At 42.5% G+C, this 25,765-nt stretch overlaps 1 protein-coding gene across 7 annotated transcripts in view; it reads right to left on the bottom strand.

Annotated features, from left to right (window-relative positions):
• The window catches only part of LPIN2 (lipin 2), an 82,245-nt gene extending 61,030 nt beyond the window's left edge, over positions 1-21,215 (bottom strand). Inside the window, exons 1-2 of one of the 7 annotated variants that reach the window (XM_072735033.1) lie at positions 21,010-21,171; positions 3,171-3,297 (exon numbers count right to left, since the gene is read on the bottom strand). The gene's annotated coding sequence lies outside the window, so the exon portion shown is untranslated. Of the gene's footprint in view, positions 1-3,170; positions 3,298-15,729; positions 16,017-20,564; positions 20,696-21,009 lie in introns of those variants that run through there. The other 6 variants (XM_072735035.1, XM_072735036.1, XM_072735039.1 and 3 more) reach the window with 6 other exon arrangements.
• Between the last annotated feature and the right edge of the window lie 4,550 nt (positions 21,216-25,765).

The raw sequence follows: 25,765 nt of genomic DNA, 5'->3' as shown, positions 1-25,765 counted from the left end.
ACCTACTCAAGTTTTACAGCTGCTAGCTGGAGAAGTCAGGATATAATAAACCAAGGCCTGACTCCTGAGCCTTTGCTTTTAACTGTATCGCTGATATGTAATTTAAAATTTGCTTGCTATCATTTAGTAAGCTTAAAGAAAATAGCACCCAAGCAACTGGGACTATCATTTTAATATGGAATCATCATAGGCACTGCTGAGAAAAGTCATCCTGGTAGGACAAACAGGTGAGAGTATAAATTATCTATAGCCTTAAATGCCGCTCCCCCCCCCCAACAGAATCTGGCAACCCTGTGATAGGCTCTCTTCCAATTTCTGTTTCTTTTTCAAACCTGCAAATTTCTCAACTTGACTATACCCACATCACCCTTCCCTCCCCATCAGAATATGCAGCATTTCATACTCTTGTATGCAGGTTCATTTATGTTCTTCAGGAAATGAATAGCAAAATGGCTAAAATACATTGCTATGACAATAACTTAAGGAATTTGCTTTTATGATATTAAGAAACATCTATCCTACATCTAATTCTCTTACCAGATTTTAATCAAATGCCTATATTTAAAGTAAAACAAAAATAATCAGAACTCTTAGATTGTCTTTCAGAAATCAATTCTGCCTACTTGAATCTAAAAGTCCCCTAAAATGCTTAAGAAAAAAAATACAGCATGGGTACCCAGATTTATATATGACAATAGTTATATTTCACACATAACAACAAATGCAATTCTAAGATGGCAGGATTAGTTGCATTTGGTAAAGCCTTAAGTCAGCTTTGCTACTCTTAGAGGTTAAATGCTAGTAATGTCTAAAATTTAACCTTGCAATGCCAGGACAGTAGAGGATCCAAGAAAGCAAAGAAGCATCTGAGAGCAGCAACTTTAAAAGAAAGATTTTCCTCTTTTAAGGACATAGTACCACTGAAACAGAGACAGCATGTGACATTTTATAACTATCCCCCCCATCCCATGCAACAAACTTCATAAAACTCTCTGAGGAATAGGTATTTAGTTTGTGTAAAAATCATTAGCCTTGGCAACAAATTAATTCTACTCAAGCTTTATATATATATCTTTTAATCACAAAACTTCTGGATGTAAAAAGAAATAAAGCAAACAAAGGTAATCTAAGCTAAATGTTCATGAGAAATTGTATGGCAAGCCAGTATTTATACTGAAACCATAGAAGAAAACACAATACGAGCAACCTAGTACTAGTTATCTAGTATTTAACTCTGAGTCATACTCTAGAGCTAGTCCTTTGCATATATTATCTTTGATCTACACTTCTGTGAAAGATTTGCTTTTATCCCTATGTGTTTGCAAATGAAGAAACAGAATCAGAGAGATTACGTGATATAGTCAAGGTTATCAGCTAGTTTTTAGCAGTGCCAGAGCCAGGTTCAAACTCTAATCCACTTATTTCCAAATTTCAAGATGTCTTCTATAGTATTTTCTAGGACTTAATATTAGGTTGGAACACAGATTTAATGAGCTAGGTATTTTAAAAATCTCAAATACAAATGAATCTAAAAGAATAAAATATTTAGGAATAAAATCATAATCAAAGAGATAAAAACTTGCATATTTAAAATTACAAAACATGGGATCCCTGGGTAGCACAGGGGTTAAGCGCCTGCCTTGCACCCAGGGCGTTTTCCTGGAGTCCCGGGCTTGAATCCCACATCAGACTCCCTGCCTGTGTCTCCCTCTGCCTGTGTCTCTGCCTCTCTCTCTCTCTCTCTCTCTCTCTGTCTCTCATGAATAAATAAATAAAAATCTTTAAAAAAAATTACAAAACATTGCTCAAAGAAATTTAAAAGGACCTAAGTGAAAAAAGACATCATGTTTGTGGCACGAAGACTTAGTATTGTTAAAATGTCAATACCACTCAAATCTGCAATCTAGATTCAACACAATCCCTATCAAAACTTCAAAAGACTTTTTTGCAGAAATAAAAAGCGAATCCCCAAACTGATATGGAATTATAAGGGAACGAAAACAATCTTGAAAAGGAAGAACAAAGTTACTAATTTTAGCACTTACTACAAAGCTACAGTAATCAAAATAGCGTGGTACTGGCACACAGATAGACATACAGACCAATAGAGTAGAACTCAGTCCAGAAATAAACCCAAACATCCATAGCTGGCCAATGACTTTTTTTTTTTTTTTTTTTTTTTGCCAATGACATTTTTAAAAGATTTTATTTATTTTGAGAGAGAGCAAGTGACCACATGTATGAGCAGGGGGAAGGACAGAGGCAGAGAATCCCAACCAGATTCCACACTGGGCACAGAGACCAATTCCAGACTCAATCTTATGACCGGGAGATCATGATCCAAGCCAAAATGAAAGAGTCAGATGCTCAACCAACTGAGCCACCCAAGTGCCTGACAGCCAATGATTTTTGACAAGGGTGCCAAGTCCATTCAATGCGGAGTCTCTTTAATGTATGGTACCAAGAATGGGATTTCCACATACAAAGGAATGAAGTTGGAACCCTATCTCACATCACATAGAAAAATTAACTCAAAATGGACCAATGTCCTAAAATAAGGGCTAAAAACACACAAATTTTACAAGGAAACATTGAGTAAATATTCATGATTTTTGATTTGGTAAATGATTCTTAGATATGACATCAAAAGCATGAATAACAACAGAAAAACATAAACTGGATTCCATCAAAATTTAAAACTTTTTTTTGTATCAAAGGACATTATCAAGGAAGTGAAAAGACAAACTACATCATGGGAGAAAAATATCTGCAAATCCCGTATCTAAATAAGCATTTAATATCTAGAATATATAAACAATTTTTATCAAGACCATAAAGACAATCCAATTAAAATATACGCAAAAGGCCTAAGAAGCTCTCCAAAGAAGATATACAAATGGTCAATAAGTACATGAAAAGATGCTCAACATCATTAATCATTAAGGAAATGCAAATCAAAACCATAGTGAAATATCACTTTGTATCCACTAGGATGGCTATAAAAATAAAACAAGAAAATAAGTGTTGCTGAAGATGTAGAAAAACTGAAATCTTTGTGCAACTGAAATCTGATGGGACTGTGAAATGGTGGTCATTGGGGAAAGTAATTTGGCAGTCTTCAGAAAGCTAAAGCTAGGGATCCCTGGGTGGCTCAGTGGTTTGGCGCCTACCTTCAGCCCAGGGAGTGATCCTAGAGTCCCAGGAGCGAGTCCCACGTTGGGCTCCTTGCATGGAGCCTGCTTCTCCCTCTGCCTCGTCTCTCTTTCTCTCTGTCTCTCATGAATAAATGAATAAAATCTTAAAAAAAAAAAAAAAGCTAAAGCTGGAGTTACCATATGATCCAGCAACTCGACTAGATACATATCCCAAGTAACTGAAAACAAGGACTTGTAAACCAATATTCACAGCAGCATTAGTCACAATAGCTAAAAGGTGGAACCCAAATAAGCTCTCAAGTATACCCTCTTTAGAGAAAATGTACACATCATTAGTAAATGTGTATATCCATGTAATTGTGAATCTAATTTTGGGGTTTGAGGAGCTGCTGGAACGTCTCAATGGCTGGTATGGAGAACCCAAGTAAAGAACCCCTGATTCTAATTCAAGCTGTTGTTTGAAAGACAAGAACATGCAGGAACTGAAAAATTAAATTGCTTCCCAGCTGAATTAGATAAAACATTCTCAATCTTTGTAATTTGAAGCCTTGCATCATGTAACAACCCTTAAAATGGAACAGTATAGAATATATGGAAATACATGCCATTCATTCCTTCAGGAGGGATGGTGCTGTGGAAATATTCATTTAACACATATTTTTCCAGTGTCTACTATATATGTCAGGCACCAGTACTGCCTTTATCCCTGGACAAAAGGAGTTCCTGCCCCAGGCCCTGCACTTTGCATGGCCCTCCATACCACAAACCCCAAATAAAAAGACAGCATTTATTTTATTACTTATTATTTTCATATTTTCAAATCTCCAGGCAAGGGTTTTTTTTTTTTTTTTTTTTTTTTTTTTTTTTTTGCTGTTTTTTACAATCTACCTCATGGAGCGGGAGGGAAGCACAAGCCAAACTGCTCCTACACTTGCCCCTCAAACCTCCCCAGCCTACATGTGCTTAGTGCTCAGGCTGTGACAGGACGGGGCAATGCTGCGAAACAGCCAATGGTGGGAATGTTGGCCAGGCCAGGGATGTGACTGGATTCATAGCTTTTAATAGTTAGACCAAGGTTTCTCAACCTTGGCATAGGCACACTGAAGTCAGATCATTTTTTCTAGGGTGTGAAGGGGCACACTATCCCTGATCTCCAACCACTAGATGCCAGTAGCACTCTCCCCAGTTGTGCCAAGCAAAAATGTCTCCAGTCATTGCTTTTTTTTTTTAAGAGTTTTATTTATTTATTTATTTATTTATTTATTCATTCATTCATTCATTCATTCATTCATTCGAGAGAGAGAGAGAGAGGCAGAGACACAGGCAGAAGAAGAAGCAGGCTCCATGCAGGGAGCCTGATGTGGGACTTGATCCCGGGTCTCTAGGATCAGCCCGTGGGCTGAAGGCGGCGCTAAACTGCTGAGCCACCTGGGCTGCCCATAGCTTGGGCTTTTAGACAGATTGAGTTTTAAATTACATTTCTACTACTTACAATATCCCCAGTACTTATCCTTTCTTTGAGCTTCAGCTCAATTGGAGCTTCCTATGAACCCTCCATAGAGCTAAGGTCACCAAACACACCATGCCGGACTGTTTTCAGGATTCGGTGAGGTAGCACCTGGAACTACTAGGGCTTAATAAATATTAGTCTTTTCTTTTCATTAAAAAGCAATGTACTAAATACCTTCAAGACCTCTGCCACACAGGTGCCTACAGATAGATGACCGACCGTTAGACTAGAATCCCTGCCACTGAGATGTCTGCTCACTATTTACTGAGGGACACAGGAAATAAATGACTTTTGATCTAATTCCCACTTCAATCAACAGCTCTTTTTTTGTTTTAGCTTTTCATACCATTTTCCCATTACCTAAGGTCTATCCAACTGAGGCCCATCCTTCAGCATGTTTGTTCAAATAATATAATTCAGATTCCATCCCAAAATGGCCAAAATAAGACTAACATGGGTCAAAAGAATCCAAGGGGTGTAGGAAATGGTCTTAAGAACTATTAGATCCAGCAACTCCCAGATCTACTATACACTTGGTCCAAATCAGATCAGTCTCCCTAAGTCATCTTCCTCAGTATATTTCCTTCTTTCAAATTCTGGTGTAAAACTGTTTAATCACATTTACATTCTGTCTAACTCTATTTAACATGAAGGCTGTCTTTTAAACACTTCTAAAGGCTATAATAAATTGATCCTATTGATATGCCACTGTCCAACATGTTATTAGGACTCTTCTTTTTCTGAAAGATCCTCAAATTAAATTTAGGTACTACAAAGGATAAAAATCACTATCATTACTATATGGTCACAACTCTTAAACAACAAAGAAGTGATTATTATTCATCTCTCTGACATGCATGATCCACCAGATGCTGCTCTAAAAGATTTCTGGCTATTCTGAAAAACCTAACATGCCTTAAGGAATAAAGACCTTCCACCACTTAGCATAAAATATTTCAAGACTGAAAGCAAATTATAAAGAAAAGGGTGTTCCAAAATGTTTTAAGAATGACAGAGTCAAAAAAAAAAAAAAAAAGACAGCATCATTGAAATGTGTATATCACACTAAAGTGGGCAATGTACATTTATTTGATTGCATAAATTTTTAGTCACATTCCTTCATAGTTATTTTTTATAGGAGTATCAACAGTTTCTTTATTATTCATTTATAACGGAATGCAAAACTGAAGAACTTGTATCAGATCTTATGGTTAAACTTTCAACTTCATAATGTTTAATCTTTTATTTAAACAACAGTGTTTTTCATCGTGAATAATATCCATCAACTGTCATCATCTATCAACTCCATCTCAATAGGAACTGCGAGGATCCAGGAAAGAAATGACTATTTGCTCACACTCCAGGACAGTTCTGTATTTATCACATATCACATATCCCAGAACAACAGAACCACATCTGTTTCTCCCCTCCCTACCACACACAGACCAACCACATCATTTGTTTTTACAGAGACCTTGCCAGAGGTACCAGCTTCTCTAAATTGCCTAAGAAACTCAAAGCAAATGTTACCTTTTGCATGAGAGATACCAGATTCAACACTTCATGAATATGTATACTTCATCTTTGGAGCTTATATTTTTCTAAACTTAAATGAAATTCAAAGGGATATTAGTGAGGTCAAAGCTATAGCAATCTCCTATGGGACATCATCAGAACACCAAGCCATTTCTTTATAACCCTTCAGGGTACCATGATGAAATCAAGACAGTGCTACAATTCTAGTTAAAAGTGACTTCTACTGGGCAGCCCGGGTGGCTCAGCAGTTTAGCGTCACCTTCGGCCCTGGAGACCTGGGATCGAGTCCCATGTCAGGCTCCCTGCATGGAACCTGCTTCTCCCTCTGCCTGGGTCTATGCCTCTCTCTCTGTCTCTCATGAATAAATTAAAAAAAAAAAAAATAAGTGACTTCTACTGCAGAAACAGTTTGACCAACCTCACACACTGCATCAACCGTCTTTCAGTGACTCCTGTAGGTGAAGAGAAAGATCTTCCCTGATTACTGGTAGCATAGTAATAAAAAAACAAACAAGGTAGGGGGGAGTGTCCATTCATTAGCTTCCTTAACTGATCAGAATTCCTCACCTCCAGTAACACATACTCATTTTTTAACACCTGCAGTGTCTCTTGCATTTAACTCTCAAGAATGCAGAATCCCCCTCCTTGTTCCCCAGAGAAATGTGTCAGGAAGCACAAATTCACCACTTCTCCACTCTTCTCTTGGAAATGCCTGGGATCTCTGTCTCAATTACACAAAACATGGTGACCATGAGGCCAAGAAGCAGGGATGTGAATTCCTGTGTAGCCTGCAGAAATCCTGTTCCCAATTCTAGGCATCCCATACTGGTATCTGCAGAGGCTCTTGGGGAAACTGGTAGAGGCTGTGGAGATGATTAAGTCTTCCACTAGAAGCCAATTAAAATACAGCTTTCAAATTTCAGCTTTATTGTACACAACTACTACTGGGACCCTAGTAGAATTTTCAGAATTGTTAGGAGGGGGACCCCCCTCTCTCAGCCTGGGAGGACATCTGGGTGGATAAAGGGAGAAGCTGTGGAGACAGCAGCCATTGCCAACTGCACCGCTACTGTGAAAGCCACCCATCGCTCTAATTTGAGCTGTGTCCTAGTTTTATGTAGCTTTACAAAACAAACGCCAGGTAAGGCTGCATGGCTGTGTTATCACAAGCTGACTTGCACACTGAGCTACTGCAACAAAAGAGGACTTCAAGAGCAACAGCAACTTAGTGAAGCAACATTTGGAATGGGGGAAAATAAAGCTTGTTTGAACTCACTGACCTGTTTAAAAGCAGTGTCTAATGTGTTAGGCACTATTCTACTCTGAGCTTAGATCAAGCAGTGAACCTGGCTGATGAGGTGCTGGCTCTCACAGCACTTAGATTCTAATAGAGGAAGAGAGACAAGAAATAAAAATAAAATTCCAGACTGGGCTAACTATTATAAAGGAAATTAAAGAGAGTGATGCTGCTAGAAAGTAAGGGAGGAAGGGCTACTTTAGGTAAAAGGACTGAGGAGCCAAAACCAAGAAAATGTACGACAGAATTTTTAAAAAACAAAGTCAAACCAGAAAGGCTCAATCTGAAAAAGAAAGAATGTAATTAACACAGAAGACAGAGCATGAGAACCCAGCTGATCATGTTCACATACCTATGTCATGATATATTTAGGATTTACTTTCTCACAAGACACTGCTATAGTCATGCTGTCAACCTTCAAAGTTACTTTAGAAACAAAGGGGAGAAAATGAGGTACCTCAGATACTAAGTGATTAAACATTCAGGAAACCAGCAGAAATTTAACAGAATGAATCTGAACAGAAATCTCCAATTGTAATCTAAAAATTACTTCCTGAGGGGATCCCTGGGCTGGGTGGCTCAGCAGTTTAGCACCTGCCTTTGGCCCAGGGCACGATCCTGGAGTCCCGGAATCGAGTCCCACGTCGGGCTCCCAGCATGGAGCCTGCTTATTCCTCTGCCTCTGTCTCTGTCTCTGCTTCTCTCTCTCTCTCATAAATAAATAAATAAATAAATCTTTAAAAATAAAATAAAAATTACTTCCTGAGAGTTGCTTTCTGATCTTCTGCGAAGACAGATGTGGCTAAAAGAGTTTCTAATAATATTACGATAACTAGACATTCTCTTAAACACAAAGGATGGCATATACTTGATCTTCATTCCCTCTTAAAACTCACCATTCGGGGGCACCTAGGTGGCTCAGTGGTTGAGCATCTGCCTTTGGCTCAGGTCATGATCCCAGGGTCCTGGGATCAAGTCCCACATCAGGCTTGCTTCTCCCTCTGCCCATGTCTCTGCCTTTCTCTGTGTCTCATGAATAAATAAATACATAAAATCTTTAAAAACAAAACAAAACAAAACCCACCATTCAAAGTTGAACTGTGATCCCAAAAAACACTAAGTTGAAGTTCCAACCCTCCCTACCTCAGAATGTGATCTTTTGGAAACAGGATCATTGTGGAGGTAGTCATGTTAAAATGAGATCATCTGGGCAAGCCCTAAACCAATATCCCTAAACCACTATGACTGGTTTTCTTAGAAAATGAGGAAACTTGGACCAAAAGACAGACACATATAGAATGCCATGTGACCATGAAGGTAGAAACCAGCATACTGTATCTACAAGCAAAGAAATGACAGAAATTACCAGCTAGCCACCAGAAGTTAGGAGAGAGGCATAAACAGATTCTCCCTACAGGCTTCAGAAGGAACTAACCCTGCTGACACTTTGATTTCAGACTTCCAGCCTCCAAAACTGAGACAATAAATCTTTCCGTTGTTTAAAGACCAGGTTTGTGGTACTTTTTTGCAATTTATTTACTAACATAATAGTTAAGAAATATAAAAGGAGTAATCCACAAGCACAAAGAGAATGTTTAGAGAAAATGAAAGAGGTTGTCAAGTTTCTGAAAGACCAAACATGGGAGAAAAAAAAAAGAGGATCAGAAAGCAAGGCAGTGCTCAAAACCAGAGCCCACACTGGTGGAGGCATGCCAAAAACAAACAAACAAACAAACAAACAAACAAAAAACATTACAAGACAATTTCCCCAGAGTCAAAAACATGATTTTCCAAGTTGAAAGTTCCTACCAAGTAATCAGCACCAGGGTGGAGAGGTGCCTGCACTGCAGTGGGCTCTACAAAGGCAGTCATGACAGAAAGATGCTACTAGACAACGTTAAAGGCTCCACAGTTTCTTTATGGGCAAAGGACTCAAGAAATCACCACGTGGGCATGGCTCTACAAAGCAGGATGCACATCACACTCTCAATCAGAGAGTGCCCCAATGCCAGCTACCTCCCAAACTTTTCTGAGGACATACAGCTGCAGATGCTTCTGCTTGTGGGAGTGAAGTCTCACCAGATCTAAGAAGCACCTGTATATTCTGAGTGTTTTTCTGTCCTTCTGATCTACAGAGACTGATAACATACTGCCCTCTAGCCAGGTCTGAGTGTACAAAAGCAAGGCCAAGACTGTGGGTTCACCGTGAAGCCAGGTGTGGAAGGCACTTCCCAGGTGTCCTAGCCACTCCCTCCCTGTAAAGGGTACAGGAACCAAGCTGCAAATAACAAATAAAGGCACTTCACCAAAAGATGAGTAAAAGGAGAGAATTTAAAAAGAGATAAAACTGCTTTAAAAAAAAAACTGGAAGGGAAAGGATAGAGTGGGAAGGAGAGAGAAACAGAAATTAAAAAGCTTGGGATTTCTCAACAGTAAACAAATCCAAATTCTAAAAACTATTTCCATTCTAGCATTCCATAGCCTACCAATTAAGTATGAGGCTAGAATAAATTTTGAGACAGGTAAGGTCTCAGAATTGACCTCCTGTGAACCCCTTATCAAAAAGCTACAGGAGGATGTGCCCATCAGAATGAGGAAGCAGGCTGACGGAGAACTATCTAGGAAAGAAGACCAACAAAGGTGAGAAACTAACAGGATGCAAGTGAGGTGTTCACTGCTCAGAGTCCTGTAGTTCAGTCAGAAACTGGGGACCTGGGCAGCCCGGGTGGCTCAGGGGTTTAGCGTCGTCTTCAGGCCAGGGCCTGATCCCGGAGACCCGGGATCGAGTCCCACATCAGGCTCCCTGCATGGAGCCTGCTTATCCCTCTGCCTGTGTCTCTTCCTCTCTCTCTCTCTCTCTTTGTCTCTCGGTCTCTCATTAATGAATAAATAAAAATCTTTAAAAAAAAAAAAAAGAAAAGAAAGAAAGAAAAGAAACTGGGGACCTGAATTTGTGATTAATCCCAACAAAACAATGAACTCCAGCGAAAACAAAACTTTGAACTGGTGTAGAAATAAAATCACTGACGGGCTTAAACAGTGCTTGGCCATGAAAACATACACACCTACCACTGAGAAATTAAATTATGATACGATTACATGGGAAGGGTAAAAGGAAGAGTGTGTAAGAAGGGTTATGTAAGAGATGAATCCTCATCTAACACAGTCGGAAATCCACAGAGAATGTCTAAAACTGAAAAACCAAGCTACAGTAGTTTAGGCACATATGCATAGAATTAAATCCCACAAGAAACAGGTAAAAGAGTTGAAAGAAGCTGCTTCTAGGAAGTAGTAATCAGCAGTGGTATTCTTCACTATATATATCTCAAAGTACTATCTGAATTTTATACGAATTTTTAGACATAAAAGATGAAAAAAATTAAAAGATGAATAGAACTATCATGTGATGCAGTCCTATAATAAAGAAACATATGTATAAGGAATAAAAACTACTAGAGAAATGAAAAAACAAACACCAAGTAAATATGAACACTGTGGGGTTTTGTTTTCAATTAGGAGAAGTTCTTTTCTAGCTCTCCACATCAGCACTGAGCTTTAGATACATCTCATTAAGACAAAACAAATGAACAAGAAAATTTAAATATATAAAGTTCTTATTAAGTTATCTAGTTCATTCACCTGGGAATGGCAAATGTCCTAACAAGAAAGCCATTTTCTTTCTGTGTCAAAGATATTAGCAAAAGATTTAGCCAACATCGATAAGGATGACAGATTTAAAAAAATTATCCACCATTAACAATACAGGCTTATTAGTATTTTTCAAATAGCAGAGAATAAAATACCATGTAGTTTTATAACCTAAGGAAACTTTAATGATAACCAGTTATTAAAGTTTATAGAAAAATTTTAAAGACTTTATGAATTAGTCAGCAAAAGTTTTTTGGTTTTTTTTTGTTTGTTTGTTTTTTAGTTAAGCACTCATCTGTAGTGCATATACTAGGTATACAGAACAGCTCTGCCTTCTAGATACATAGAAAAGGCTCCACTTACAGGCACAGACAACAAAATTCACAGAGTAAGAGATGAAATGATGGCAAAAATCACTAGGCTTAAATTTACAGACATGTAGTGCATTAGGCTTAGATACAAAATTGCTAACATATAAATAAGTTTTCCATTTTGATGGATAGAGATAAAAGTTCTGGGTCAAGAAAATTTTAAGCAAGCACAAACATTTTCAACTAGACATCATATCCTTTTTTAAAAAAAAGATTTATTTGAGAGAAATAGAGCGCTCGAGTGGGGTGAGAGGCAGAGAGAGAAGCAGACTTCCTGCTGAGCAGGGAGCCCCATGCAGGGCTCAAACCTAGGACTCCAGGATCATGACCTGAGCTGAGGGCAGCTGCTTAACTGACTGAGCCACCCAGGCACCCCTAAACATCATATCCTCATGCTAAAAACATTAGCACAGAAGCTCACACCGAGATACTTCCTTTGACTCACTCTCAATCACTCATGCGGTACTCCCTTGTCTATCCCCCCTACCTGGTTTTATAAAATTCTGCTTGATATAGAGGTAGACCCACTTAATTCTCCTGCAAGACTATAAGGTACTTCAAAGCAAGAAGGATGTACTATTCACCTTTTTTCCTTTTGCCCCTGTGCCTCTCAAAACTGGCGCATCTTGTCTAGTGAGAAATCCTAGCCTGCCACCCTGCCTCTGGACCTCTAGGTGGCTTGTGGCTCCGGTTTAATACACAACCTCATCTAATCCTCAGAATAAGGCCATCAGTAGATATTGTTATCTACGTCTTACATAGGAGACAACTGAGTAAGCTATATGCCAAGCACAAAATCACGAATTTGGGAATTCCTAAGGGCCATGAATGTATTTCTGTTTAATGAGAAGTTATTCTGTATTGAAGAGTTAATACCCAATCATTGATTTATTCAATTACAGTGAGTAAAACACCATTAAAATTCCATCAGAGCGAACTCTATCTGTAGATAGTTACCGAGTCAAACGATATACTGAAGAAAGTGCCAATTTATAAAAAAACAAATCTGTTCAAAAATGCAAACTCAGATACTCAACAATATTAGGGGTTTCAGCTGGCTACCCACAATGTGATGGGACAAGTGTTCCTAAATGGAGTAATAGGCTAGAAGCTCTGTCCAGCTCTGAAATGCTGTTACTCAGGGCTCCTATGCATAATCCAGTCCCACATAAAGCAAGGGTTATGGAGTTTACTTCTTGTATAAAAAATAGTCAAAATTACCAGGGAAAATCCTTCAAGAAGACATCATGTTGAATACAGACAAACCATGTCTCAAAAAGTCCAACTGATCCTATTTCTTCCTCCCAATACTAAAAAGAACTGACTTTCTGTCAAGCTGAGCCAGAGACCAAAATTCAGCTAGAGTTTAGGGGCCATGTGTTGTTGTTGTTGTTGTTGTTGTTTTTAAGATTTTATTTATTTATTCATGAGAAAGAGAGAAAGGCAGAGACACAGGCAGAGGGAGAAGCAGGCTCCATACAGGGAACCTGACGTGGGACTTGATCCCGGTCTCCAGGATCAGGCCCTGGGCTGAAGGCGGCGCTAAACCGCTGAGCCACCAGGGCTGCCCTAGCGGCCATGTTTTTAAACACCAGATCCCAACTCAGCCCAGTTATATGCTCATGTTACAGAGGCAGGCAGAAGAGTATCAGCTTCATATCATCCAACTCATTCTAGACCCAGCACCACCAAGTGGGGTTAGTCAGGCCATCTCCTTTGCCTTCTTGGTGGTTTTGCATATATAAATGATTCAGAGAAACCCAGAGCTCCTATACAGTAGGTGCTATGCTTTCTATTAGCAGTTTATAGATGCTGAGGTTAAGAATAAGTTCTCCAGGGATCCCTGGGTGGCGCAGCGGTTTGGCGCCTGCCTTTGGCCCAGGGCGCGATCCTGGAGACCCGGGATCGAATCCCACGTCGGGCTTCCAGTGCGTGGAGCCTGCTTCTCCCTCTGCCTGTGTCTCTGCCTCTCTCTCTCTCTCTCTCCCTGTGTGACTATCATAAATAAATAAAAATTAAAAAAAAATACCTTAAAAAAAAAAAAAAGAATAAGTTCTCCAGTTCTACCTAATAAAGTCAAAACAAAACTGTTCCCCCAAATTGGTTTTGGCATGTCAATCAGATTCATGAGTATTCTTATCGTTCTTGGGCAGTGTGGTGGCATGGGAGCAAGGACAATGGAATGAGATCAAGGTCAGTACACAGTCACATGCCTTTGGCAAATCTCTTTCAGCTTCACAGTCTTCACCTAAAAAATGCAGCTATCTCTACCATGCATAGTTATTGTGCCTCTTAAGAGAGAATTTATGTAAAACATAACGCCTCACCCAAAGATGTTCAATAATGTAACTGTAATGACAATCTTTTACAAACATTAAACATCTCCTAGAAACAGTGTTCCTAAAAAGTAGCCATCAGCACCATTTTAAGGACTGAGTCTCAGTGAACAGAGTATATTAAAGACACCAAAATTCCAAATGTTTACTTTTCAAATACTGCCACTTAGACAGGATATTTTGAATTCGTTGAACCAGTTAGAAAACCTAACAACAAAAAATCACTCCTTTCTTATAAAGCATCTGTTTAATACACATTTTAAATTATAAAATAAAGAGCTTTCAGGGTGCCTAGGTGGCACAGTTAGTTAAGCATCCAACTCTTGGTTTCAGCTCAGGTCACGATCTCAGAGTCATGAGACCAAGCCCAAATCAAGCTTCGAGCTCAGCACATAGTCTGCTTGAGAGATTCTCTCCCTCTTTACTTCCCTTGCTCACTCTCTCTAAAGAAATAAAATATTTTATTTTTAAAAAAAGAGAGCTTTTTATTTAGAAAGTATATGTATAAAAAAGAAAGTATTTATATACTTCTCTAGATAAGTCCTGTTCCTGTGTAGTTCGCATGTAAACAGATGTTATGGCTATAATTATAATGTCCATTCGCTAAGTATTATTCAAAAAAATGTTGAGATTAAAGTAATTTAAAAAGATATGGGTGGCTCAGTGGTTGAGCATAGGCCTTTGGCTCAGGTCGTGACCTCAGGGTCCTAGAATGGAGTCCACATCAGGCTCCCAGTAGGGAGCCTGCCTCTCTCTGTGTCTCTCATGAATAAATAACTAATAAATAAATATACAGACTCAGCTGTTGCGGAAAGTAACATACCACAATTCAAAGAGCTCCAATTCAGAGTTCATAATTCATATCTACTATTTCATGGTTTTGCTGCCTGAGATTCCTATTTATTAAGTAGGCTCCATGCATGGGGCTTGAACTCACAACCCAGAGATCAAGACCTGTGCTGAAATCAACAGAATGAGCCACCCAGGTGCCCCAAAAGGCTAAACTTAATAAATTATGTCCAAATACCTGATAAGACCTATTCACATTCTGGATACTTCTCTTTTAGAATCAGTAAACACCAAGTCTCTATTATAGCTGGACACATCTATCTTGCCAGGTGCAACACATGTCACATCATAATGCGCTGAAGAGAGTAGAGCCATCATGGAATTGTACAATTCCACTGTTTATTCAGAAGTATAAAGAAGGCTTTTAGGTAGGTTTCAATTCCAGATTAACCAATGAATTTATGATTCTTTCTATAAAAAAGAAAACATTTTGGGCAGCCCGGGTGGCTCGGCGGTTTAGCGCCACCTTCAGCCCAGGGAGTGATCCTGGAGACCTAGGATCGGGTCCCGCATTGGGCTCCCAGCATGAAGCCTGCTTCTCCCTCTGCCTGTGTCCCTGCCTCTCTCTCTCTCTCTCTCTCTCTCTGTCTCTCATAAATAAATAAATAAAATCTTTAAAAAAGAAAACATTTTGCTACAGATCTAAAAACAGAGGTTTAAAAAGATATTTAAATCAATTATCCCATTATATTTCAGAAATAAGTAAAAGCAGAAACTCTGTCACTAAAATTACTTAGAACCATATACCTATCTTTCTTCTGAGTAAAATCACTGAAGGACGCTTTTCCCATGCTCAGCTTCTCTTCATCTAACAATTACTTAGTTATGACCATCAAAACCAAATAATTTTTAAACCTAGATACTGGTACCCCTTCTTTTTTGAAATACTATGTCTTTAATCATGTTTCTTAAACTTTTCAAAACCATATCCCTTTACACTCCTTATAATGTAACTTAATATTTCAACTAAATTCACAAGTGACCCCAAAAGTTAAGAATCAAAACAATGGGAGACAGCACAACAAACCTTCAAAGAATTTCCACCACCCTGCAAATAAACAGGTCTGCACAGCCACTCCAGCTCACTCTAGTGGATCTTTCTGCACATCAACCTATGAAGGTCTGTCCTTTCATCTTTCTCCATCGGTTAACTTTTAAAATCAACAGATCCTATCCTCAGGTGTTCAGGTTTGAACGTTCTTTCCTCCTCTCCTCAAATCCAACTTTCTCTACTACAATCTGACAAACCTTTCAGGCTAGCTTCTTATCACTTCTATTCAACAGTCCATCTCTCCCCTACTCCTTCTCTTAGTTACACATTTACAAAAAGGAGGCAAACTAGCACTGCCTGCAGGCCACACAGGGTGTTTGAAAATTAAGGAGACAGTAGTTATTTACTTTAATATCAACTAACAGCTAGAGGAATGCCACAGATGACTTAAGAGCAAATACACAGTAACACAACAAGATCAATGTCTCTTACAGCTAAAGTTCATGGAGGAAAGTGAGTATTGAAAATCAGTAAATGTTTGGGGCAGGTGGAGACAGTAGGGAGCAAACTGATATGAGAGAACGGAGATGGGAAAAATACATTTGCTAAAACAGGTGAGAATGGATCACTGGAGATTCTTGAACAGGAAAGATTAAAAAAAAAATGCCAGGAGTTGAAAACAAGTTAAAATTTATAAATCACTTTAAATTTTACGTATGCTTTGCCTGGCTGAAAAAAATAATTCGAGGCAGTTCAGGCAAATACACCTATTACTAAACAATAAAATAAAATTGGTACAAAAACAAAGAATATGAATTAAAGACAGGAAACTAGGTTACTATTCATAAAATCAACTACAGTAACTACAGAAGTAAAGACTTTCTAAACTGTTCAAATATGCCAACAAGTCAGATTAAGGCAATCCTCCAGCTACCTGAACATCATTAGGTAGGCTTTTCTATGAGCAGGTGTTCATCCTCCAAAGAAGGAGAAAAGCCTAATTTGGATGATTCATGTTGAAAATACAGAACAATACAGATAAATATAAACACCACATAATAAAGTTCTGAATTCAAAGATTACAAAAATAGTTACATCTATCCTAAATGGATTTTTAAAAGATCTCTATGAATCCCCCATTTTTCTAACACATTTATGTAGTCTCTCAACTTACATGTTTGACCTGAATAAAAATAATTTTAGAAAACCGTACTTCTAACATATAACCCACCTTGTCTTTCAGCTGTATCCTCCTTGTACAGAGGTAAAATTTGGTAGCAAAAGGAGCTGATGCTGTAACCATTCTGTTATGCTTTACAGATTCAATGATTTCTGGCTCCTTCATTTTCTTGGTAATAATTTTAACACCAATTTAAATTGACAAAAATAGGAGAACAGAAATACAGTATCCAGGGGCTTTACAGGAAAAAGAATCTAAATCGTAGTCAATGAATCAAATTTAAAAACTGTATCTTATCTTCATTCTAATCCTCAAAGTCACATTCAGAGCTTTATCTTGCATTGCCACACAGCTTATCTCCTAACAGATTCTTTTTTCCTTCTTCCTTATAGATAGGCTGAAAAGAGCAGAATCATCCAGTCACAGAATTTCAAAGCAGAGGCAAGCCATATGGGCCAAGCTTTCCGTGGTTGGGCAGGATCAAGTTAGCCAGAGGTGAGGAGCACAGAGCTGGAATGGCCCCACCACACCCAGGTTGCCACTGACTCTCAGAGACACCTAAGCTGCTTCATTTGGACCTCAGCGGTGAGCGACTTTCTCTCACACATTTGTCTTCAAGAGTAAAGGAGCGTACACATGTAAAGTGTTCAGTGTTAGTAATAGTGCGTCAGTAAAAAGAATAAAGAATCAAATTGACAGCAGGGGAGGTAGATTCCAAGAAGTGCAGTTAACTGCTAGCAAAGCCACCAAGAAATCTTATTTGAAGGCCTTCTGATACAGCCATAAAGCTTACTACTCCAGCCTATAATAATTATCCTCAAAGTTTTAATATGACAATCCATATAGGATTCTGTCAACTGGAGGCTCTCTGCCTATGAACCTGTGAGTTATTTTCGTTATGTTGGTGGCAAATGACAGCTGAAAGACTCTGGGGCTAATAAAACAGATAAAAATGGGTTTTCAAAACAAACGTCCCAAACCACGGGTCTAGCCATTCACTGGCAAGATAATAAGCATACACACACACACACACACACACACACACACACACACGCAATGACAGCTATCGGGTCAGAGCAAAAAGGGGAGGATTTAAATTAAAGGCAGGCAGGTGGACCTAAGTCAGACTTAAAGAAAAACCTTCTGACTTACATCACTAAGCACCTAAGGGAGGTGCTGAATCTATCTCCCCACAAGACAAAGCTTCCAGCTAAGTGTTACTGTGCTGCCTTATATGAGGAAATACTGTATACAAAACAGCATACCCAGGGGAAATAGCTGTTGACACAGAGCGCCAAGCTATCTTTAAACCAAATATTAATATTTAAAATAAGCATTGCAAAATCTTCCCTGCTAAGACTCATGAGCTTAATTTAACCTTTTACCACCTCTAATGCGTGGCACCCTCAGGATTATTCAACCAAAGCTCACAGCTCAGGAAAGTTGAGTGAACTCCTTCAGGAAGTGCCACCAGCTCTCAGGTCACTGGTAAGGACACATATACACACTGCTGCTTCCTACCTTTATTCAACAGACCTCCATGGAGGTTTTTCTAAAAGTTGGGTCTGCATTTGGTACCAGGGAGCTACCAAAGTCTGGCCTTGGAGGACCTTCAGTCCAGTGCAGTTGACAGTCCACTCAGTAAACCAAAAATTACAATATAGGGTGAGGAGTTCCTTCACTGCTACATTCTTGGGGCAATGAAGGACACAACGCCCAGCTGACTCTGTTAATTGTTTCTCAACAGTGGCTTTACTATAGAGTTGAATGGTTTTCAAATGTTCCCATTTCCAGTTCCTCTTAAACATAAAGCTTCTCTGTTGGTTCTCAACTCTGCCATCACGTTAGAACATTTCATTTCCAGCATTCCACAGCTCTATCAACATTTACTTACACTTCAGTCTGATAGATCACAATTAACCATACATTAGTTGGAAGAAGCCACCCACACTGGCCAGTGTAATTTCATAGATGGCCTCAGGCCTGCTTTTTATACTCAGGCTGGGACTGAGGTGGACTGCCCTTCAGGCAAAGTGAGGATGCTTCACTAGGCGAACACCAGAATCCTTCCCCTGCGCCTTGTGGGCTCTGCCCCCCCCCCCCCACATCAGCATGGCCCCCCCACCTCCCACTCCACCTCACCCTCACCTCCCACTCCAGCATCGCCCCTACCTCGGCATCCCCCCCACCTTAGCATGGCCCCCCACCTCAACCTCCCCTCCCACTCCAGCATCACCCCACCACCTCAGCATGGCCTTCTTACCTCAGCATTCCCCCACCTCGGCATCACCCCCCTATCTCAGCATCCCCCCCCACCTCGGCATCACCCCCCTATCTCAGCATCCCCCCCACTCCAGCATCCCCCCACCACCTCAGCATGGCCTCCTTACCTCAGCATGCCCCCACCTCGGCATCACCCCCCTATCTCAGCATCCCCCCCACCTCGGCATCGCCCCCCTACCTCAGCATCCCCCCCACTCCAGCATCCCCCCACCACCTCAGCATGGCCTCCTTACCTCAGCATTCCCCCACCTCGGCATCACCCCCCCATCTCAGCATCCCCCCCACCTCGGCATCGCCCCCCTACCTCAGCATCCCCCCCACTCCAGCATCCCCCCACCACCTCAGCATGGCCTCCTTACCTCAGCATGCCCCCACCTCGGCATCACCCCCCTATCTCAGCATCCCCCCCCACCTCAGCATCGCCCCCCTACCTCAGCATCCCCCCACCACCTCAGCATGGCCTCCTTACCTCAGCATTCCCCCACCTCGGCATCACCCCCCCATCTCAGCATCCCCCCCACCTCGGCATCGCCCCCCTACCTCAGCATCCCCCCCACTCCAGCATCCCCCCACCACCTCAGCATGGCCTCCTTACCTCAGCATTCCCCCACCTCGGCATCACCCCCCCCATCTCAGCATCCCCCCCCACCTCGGCATCGGCCCCCTACCTCAGCATCCCCCCCCCACCTCAGCCTCACCTCCCACTCCAGCATCACCCCACCACCTCAGCACGGGCCCCCACCTCGGTATCGCCCCCCTACCTCAGCAGCCCCCTACCTCAGCAGCCCCCCCCCACTTCCGTATCTCCCCCCACCCCACCCCAGCATCGCCTGCCACACTTTTCATTCTTAAGCCACTAAACTCAGACCATCGACATACAAACCATATGGGCCACTAAATAATTTGTAAATATTTCAAATGTATCTCAAAACTGCATTGTCAAAGAATTATGAACCAGCCAGGCGAGATTTCAATAAACAGTTAACACGGGGCATCTCTACTGGGCAAAGAGCTGCAATAGGACCTGGCCTGACACCAAGACTCTCAAGAGACTCTTTTTCGGTCTAAAACAAACAGGTTTGGAAAAATGATCCGGAAATGCACAATTTAAAATTAGTAGAGCGGCTTAAGTAACCCTTCCTATAGCATTTTCAAACATTCAGACTTCCAGCACTTTCTGAAAGGAAGGGTGATCTTTCCGGTCCAGGTTCTTAAGTGTGCCTTCAAAATGTCATACGGAATTCTCAAGGAGAATATTCTCAATTTGTTCAGAAGAGCGGAGAAAATGGTGACCCTCGGGGTTAAAAGTTGAGAGAGAGGCCCCTGCTCTGAAACTGGCTCTTAACACGTTCGCTACAGACAGATGTGTCGAGGGGAACGGGGCTTCGAGAAGCGAGAGACGACTCACACTCGGGGCCGGGTCCACAAGCCGGAGGCAGAGACGCGGGGCGAACGGCCGGCCGGGGACGGGGACCAGCAACTTCCCGGCTCGGCTCGGCTCCCCGCGGCTCACGTGCGCCGGCCCCCTCCCCCGGGGGCGGGGGCGGGGGCGGCTCGCGCGGCCTCCAGCCGGGCCCCCTCGCCGCGCTCCCCTCGGCCGCGCGTCACCCCGGCCTCCGCTCCGGCCTGCGCGCAGCACCCCGCGAGCTGGGGGCGCCCTCCGTGACCGCCCCTCGGGCCGCGGCTTCAGGCTCTCCTCGTCCCCGTCCGCCCCGCGGCCCCACCGCAGCCCACCCCGCGCGCCGAACGGCCTACGTGACGGCGGCGGCGGCGGCGGCGACGCGGGGGCAGGGGTCCCGGCCTCCCCCGAGCGCCGAGGCCGCGCCGCGCCTCGGGGGCCCGCGCCCGCTTACCTGCGGCGGCTCCGCTCCCGACCCGCGCCGGCGCCCGCGGGCGGCCGAGGGGAGGCGGCGGCTGGACGGCGCGCTCGCCGGGGGCTGAGGGGGCGGGGCCGGCCGAGGACGCGCGCGAGGCCCGGGCGCCCGCCGCCGCCGCTGCCTCCGGAGCCGCCTGGGCCGCAGCCGAGCCGGGCGGCCCTCATGAATGGGACGCGGCGGCGGCGGCGGCGGCGGCCGAGCGGCGGGCGGGCAGGCGGCGCGCAGGCCCCTCCCCGGCCACGTGACGCCGCGCTCGGCCGCCGCCTCCCGGCCGCGCGGCGCCCTAGCTGCCTCCCGCCCGGGCCCGGGCCCGCGCTCGCCCAGAGCGGTGCTCTTCTAAAAAGAAAAAAAAGTTTCTGCTGGACCCCATGGCAACGTTGCGGCGCGTCAGGTGGAACTTAGAGCCCGGCTGCCAAAAAGAGAGACGGGCGAGCAAAATATTAAAGTGTGAAAAAGGGCAGCCCGGGTGGCGCAGCGGTTTGGCGCCGCCTTCAGCCCGGGGCCTCGTCCTGGAGACCCGGGATCGAGTCCCACGTCGGGCTCCCTGCATGCAGCCTGCTTCTCCCTCTGCCTCTCTCTGTCTCTCATGAATAAATAAATAAAATCTTTAAAAAATAAAGTGCAAAAAAAAAAAAAAAGGTATACAGTTGAATGCTTTATAATCCACTTGTGACCACCAGGAGCCTGTTTGGTTACTCCCCACTCCTCCCCGATCCTATTACACATTTAAAAATACACTGTTTAAGTAAGAGAGGGATTGCCAAAAGCGTCTATGACTGCATACTGGTTTTTATCTTTTTTTTGCAGCCTATTATATTATTAAGAGTTATGTATGGAAGTGCATGTCTTACTTCCAAATGTCACTTAATTTCTCAGTATGCATTCCGTGGATGATAATCCATATAACGTTGAGGATCTTGGAAAATAGGCATTTACATTAAGCTTCTGCCTAGGGATCCCGGCGGCAGCACATTTCTTCCCACCGACGGAGCCTGCTGTGGCTTGGCTGTGCGGGACCCAGGAAACAGGCTGCGAGTCTCAGGGCCCCCCTGTGGTTCCGCAGAAGGAACAGGGCAACCACTTCCTCATCTAAGTTCCTTGGCCTCTTTCGAATTCAGCCAAGCTTTGGCCCATCCTTAACCAAGGCCCTACTGAGACTACGTAGTTTCACGGCACAAGCACACTAAGAATTGCCCCCTTTTCTCTTGGCTTGCGAGTGAAATGAAAATTTTAAAAGACAAGAATTGGAATTCCTCTTCCAATATTTCAAGGCATTTTAATCCTCTGTGGAGAAGTGGAATTGAAGACAGAAAAAGAACTGGATCCTCACTTTCTACATCAGTAAAATGGAAATAGTAATGCCTTTCTCACAGGATTGTTTTGCCTATAAAGTGCCTAATTTAGCTTAATGTTTAGAACCTGGAACATGCTGTTACTGTTTGCCTCTTTCCTTTCTTCCATTTTTCCCACATAAGACTTTTTCCTGTTTCTCTCGGGCTATTTTTGCTACCTGCTGCCTTGGGAGGGAAATACTCTGCCAAGCTTCCTTCCTTCCTTTCATCATTCAGGAAGCCCTAGACATCCCCTCCCTTCCTCCAAACAACTTTAGATTTGTACCTCTGAATGATTCACATTTCTTATATTTCCTCATTCTCTGGTGTCTACCTAATTGACACCACGACTTAAGCAAAGTAGGGACTCATTAAATATCTGTTGCATGATATCCCTTCATTTCCTGCCCATGATGCCGAAGAAGTCTGCGGGGAACCACGAGGTACCCACCTACTCCACTGGAATGTCAGAGGAAGGAATATCTTCCTTCACCTGTCCTCTGGCCCCACCACCTTCCAGCTCCGTGGCGGACCTTCACTCTTCTTGTCTTCCCTGCTTTCCCAACTCAGGATTCAATCCTTAGCTTTAGCAGGTTCAGACTTCTCCCACTACTTAAAGGAGAAGGGGCAAGAGGAGGAGAGGGAAGGGAGGCTATCAACTTCTATCGCAGGTTCGCTCCCCAAGGTAGCCAAGCTACCTGGAAAGAGGAGTCTCTGCTTTTTCATTTCACCATCTTGTTCCACTTCTCTTCCTCCTCAGCACCTGAAACTGGTCAGGCTAAAAGTCAACAATGACCTTCTGGTTGCCAAATAGAGTGGATCTCTTTCAGTATTCTCTCTCACAATCTCTGCAGGGTGAGACACAGTTGACCACGATTTCCTTCTTGAAACTCCCCCTCCTCCAATCAGCCACAAACTCCTCTGAGAGCCTCACGCCTGTGCTTGGTGGCTTTAGACATCTTCACCAGCATGCCCACAGTGACATCCAATTCAGGCCCATCATGTTTGCTTCTTCAAACTTGCTCCTCCTGAATCTCCTACCCTGGCTAATTGCACCATCACCCATTTAGTCACCCTAGCCAGAAAAAACATGGTAGGGAGTCTCATTTCCCTCTACTCTCATTCCACGTATATCAAATCTGTTCATTTCTACGCTAAGACTCTCTGTAGAACTGCCATGTTGGCCACCTGCAGGGTCCTCCACGGTTGCGTTGCACAACCACGTGGCCTCACCCCTTTGGCGCCGAGGCCCTTGCTGTGTGTCTTAGGACCCGTTGCAGACACACCTGAGCTGATCTTCTGCCCTCCAGTTCTCCACAATTCTAAGTAACCTCCACTCTGAATTGCAGATCTACCTATAGCACAAGCTATTGGCAATCCATGCCTGGAGGGAAAAAGTCCCAAGTTCTCTAGCATGGCATCTGGGTGTTCTTTTTCTCTCCAATTTTCTCTCCTACTCCTTCCGGCTGGCGTGCTTTAGCCATTCCTTTTGAAACAGGATAATTTTTGAAATACTAACTTCTATCTTTCTCCGTACATTTTTATTCTTTCTCCCTCCCACCCCCACCCCATTTTAACAATGTAGTCAGGCATTCTGATTGTCTCAAGGAACTTCTGGAAAGCAGAAGTGGCCTGCAAGACGTTTCCTTTATGTCTTTAATTTTTTTTTTCTTTATGTCTTTAATTCCCAACCCTCTAAACTCATTGAGGAACAGATCTAGGTCAAGACGGAGAGAGCCAGTGAAAAAGGTTCTCTTTAAGGGAACCCAGAAGTGGGGAGGATTTTTCCCTAGAATAAGAATCAAGTCTCCCCAGCTCAGAGTTGGAAGGGAGGTCGTTTTATGCCCTCCCTCTGGCAGCTCCCATGGGAGGTGATTAAACCTTAGAGAAATAACTTTGTTGTTCCCAGCTTATGCATCTCTTCTCTGAGGACTGTCAATCCCAATGAAGAAGTGAAGTGATACAAGCTCGAATTAACAGAACTTGGTTTATCAGGAAATAACAGAGGAACAGCAATTTGGGAAATTCGTGCTGTAGAAAAAAAAAAAGTCTCAGCCTTCGGTAAAAGAGGCATTTACAGGAAATCATTCTCTCAGATCTTAAGTTCAGTTCTGTGGGTGAATGAGCAAGATTCTCCATTTCATATCCTCTGGTACCATTATAGATCAAAATCCTTTTCACAGGACAAAGACTACTTAGCATTTTCTGAGCCATCAAAGTATGCTTGGTTCTTTTAGAAATCCCAACAACAAACCTATGAGGTATCTCTATCATTAACACCAATTTACTAATGAAGGAACTGAGGCACAGAGAGTTTCAGTGACTTGCCTCAAGTCTCACAGCTAGTAAGCAGTGACCCTGGGTTTTGTCCCCAGGCATTCTCGACTCCCAAACCTGTATACTTAACCACCTGTTTTCACCACTGGTTAATTGCCTCTACCATCCTACCCCAATAACTTTTTTTCTCATGCTACTAGTTCATCTTGGATACAGATCAGAATTATAGCTTTTATTCCTCTCATAGTAGGTGCCCAATAAATATTTGACGAAAAATAAAATAAGGATTTTCATTTCTAGTAAGATGCTCAGGGAAGTGTCTGGACTAACTCTTTCAATGAAAATGGCAACAAAAATACTGAGTAAAATATTAAAAATATATTTTGGCATCTATAAACTGGCAAGAAGTTGAACAGTAGCACCAGGATACAGTAAAGGCCAGAAACCAGTGAGTTAAAAAGAACCCAAAGTCAACTCTTGCCTGGAAGGTATTCGCTGAATCTAATGAATTTGAATATTGGTTTTCTGTCCAAGAAAACCTATCCCAAACCTTGGGAGTCTTGGGGACAGAGGTGAAGCCTAGAGTCTGCTCTAAGCATGCAGTTTAAATACAAGTCTCAATAAAGTTGGGACTCCAAATGCAAGATCATAGAGTGAGAAAAAAAAATCAATTGTTTTTGAGCCCACCCAGAAACCTCACTAAAGTTGATCATAGATTGAGCCATATGGCAAGTTTCAACAAATTTTGAAATTTTTGCATATTGCACAGACCATATTTTCTTACTGCAATTAAGTCAAGAATCTTTTTTTTTTAAAGATAACTAGGGGGCACCTGGATGGCAAAGCCAGTTAAACATCAGTAATTCGGGATCCCTGGGTGGCTCAGCGGTTTGGCGCCTGCCTTTGGTCCAGGGTGTGATCCTGGAGTCCCGGGATCGAGTCCCATGTCAGGCTCCCGGCATGGAGCCTGCTTCTCCCTCCTCCTGTGTCTCTGCCTCTCTCTCTCTCTCTCTCTCTCTCTCTATGTCTATCATGGATAAATAAATAAATCTTTAAAAAAATCAGTAATTCTTGATTTCAGCTCAGGTAAAAAATCTCAGGGCTGTGAGATCAAGGCCCATTCT

The sequence above is a fragment of the Vulpes vulpes genome, chromosome 13 (genome assembly GCF_048418805.1).
Source record: "Vulpes vulpes isolate BD-2025 chromosome 13, VulVul3, whole genome shotgun sequence".
NCBI classification, from domain to species: Eukaryota; Metazoa; Chordata; class Mammalia; order Carnivora; family Canidae; genus Vulpes; species Vulpes vulpes.
Note: the sequence above shows the minus strand (reverse complement) of the source record. Positions and strands in the feature narration are given on the sequence as shown.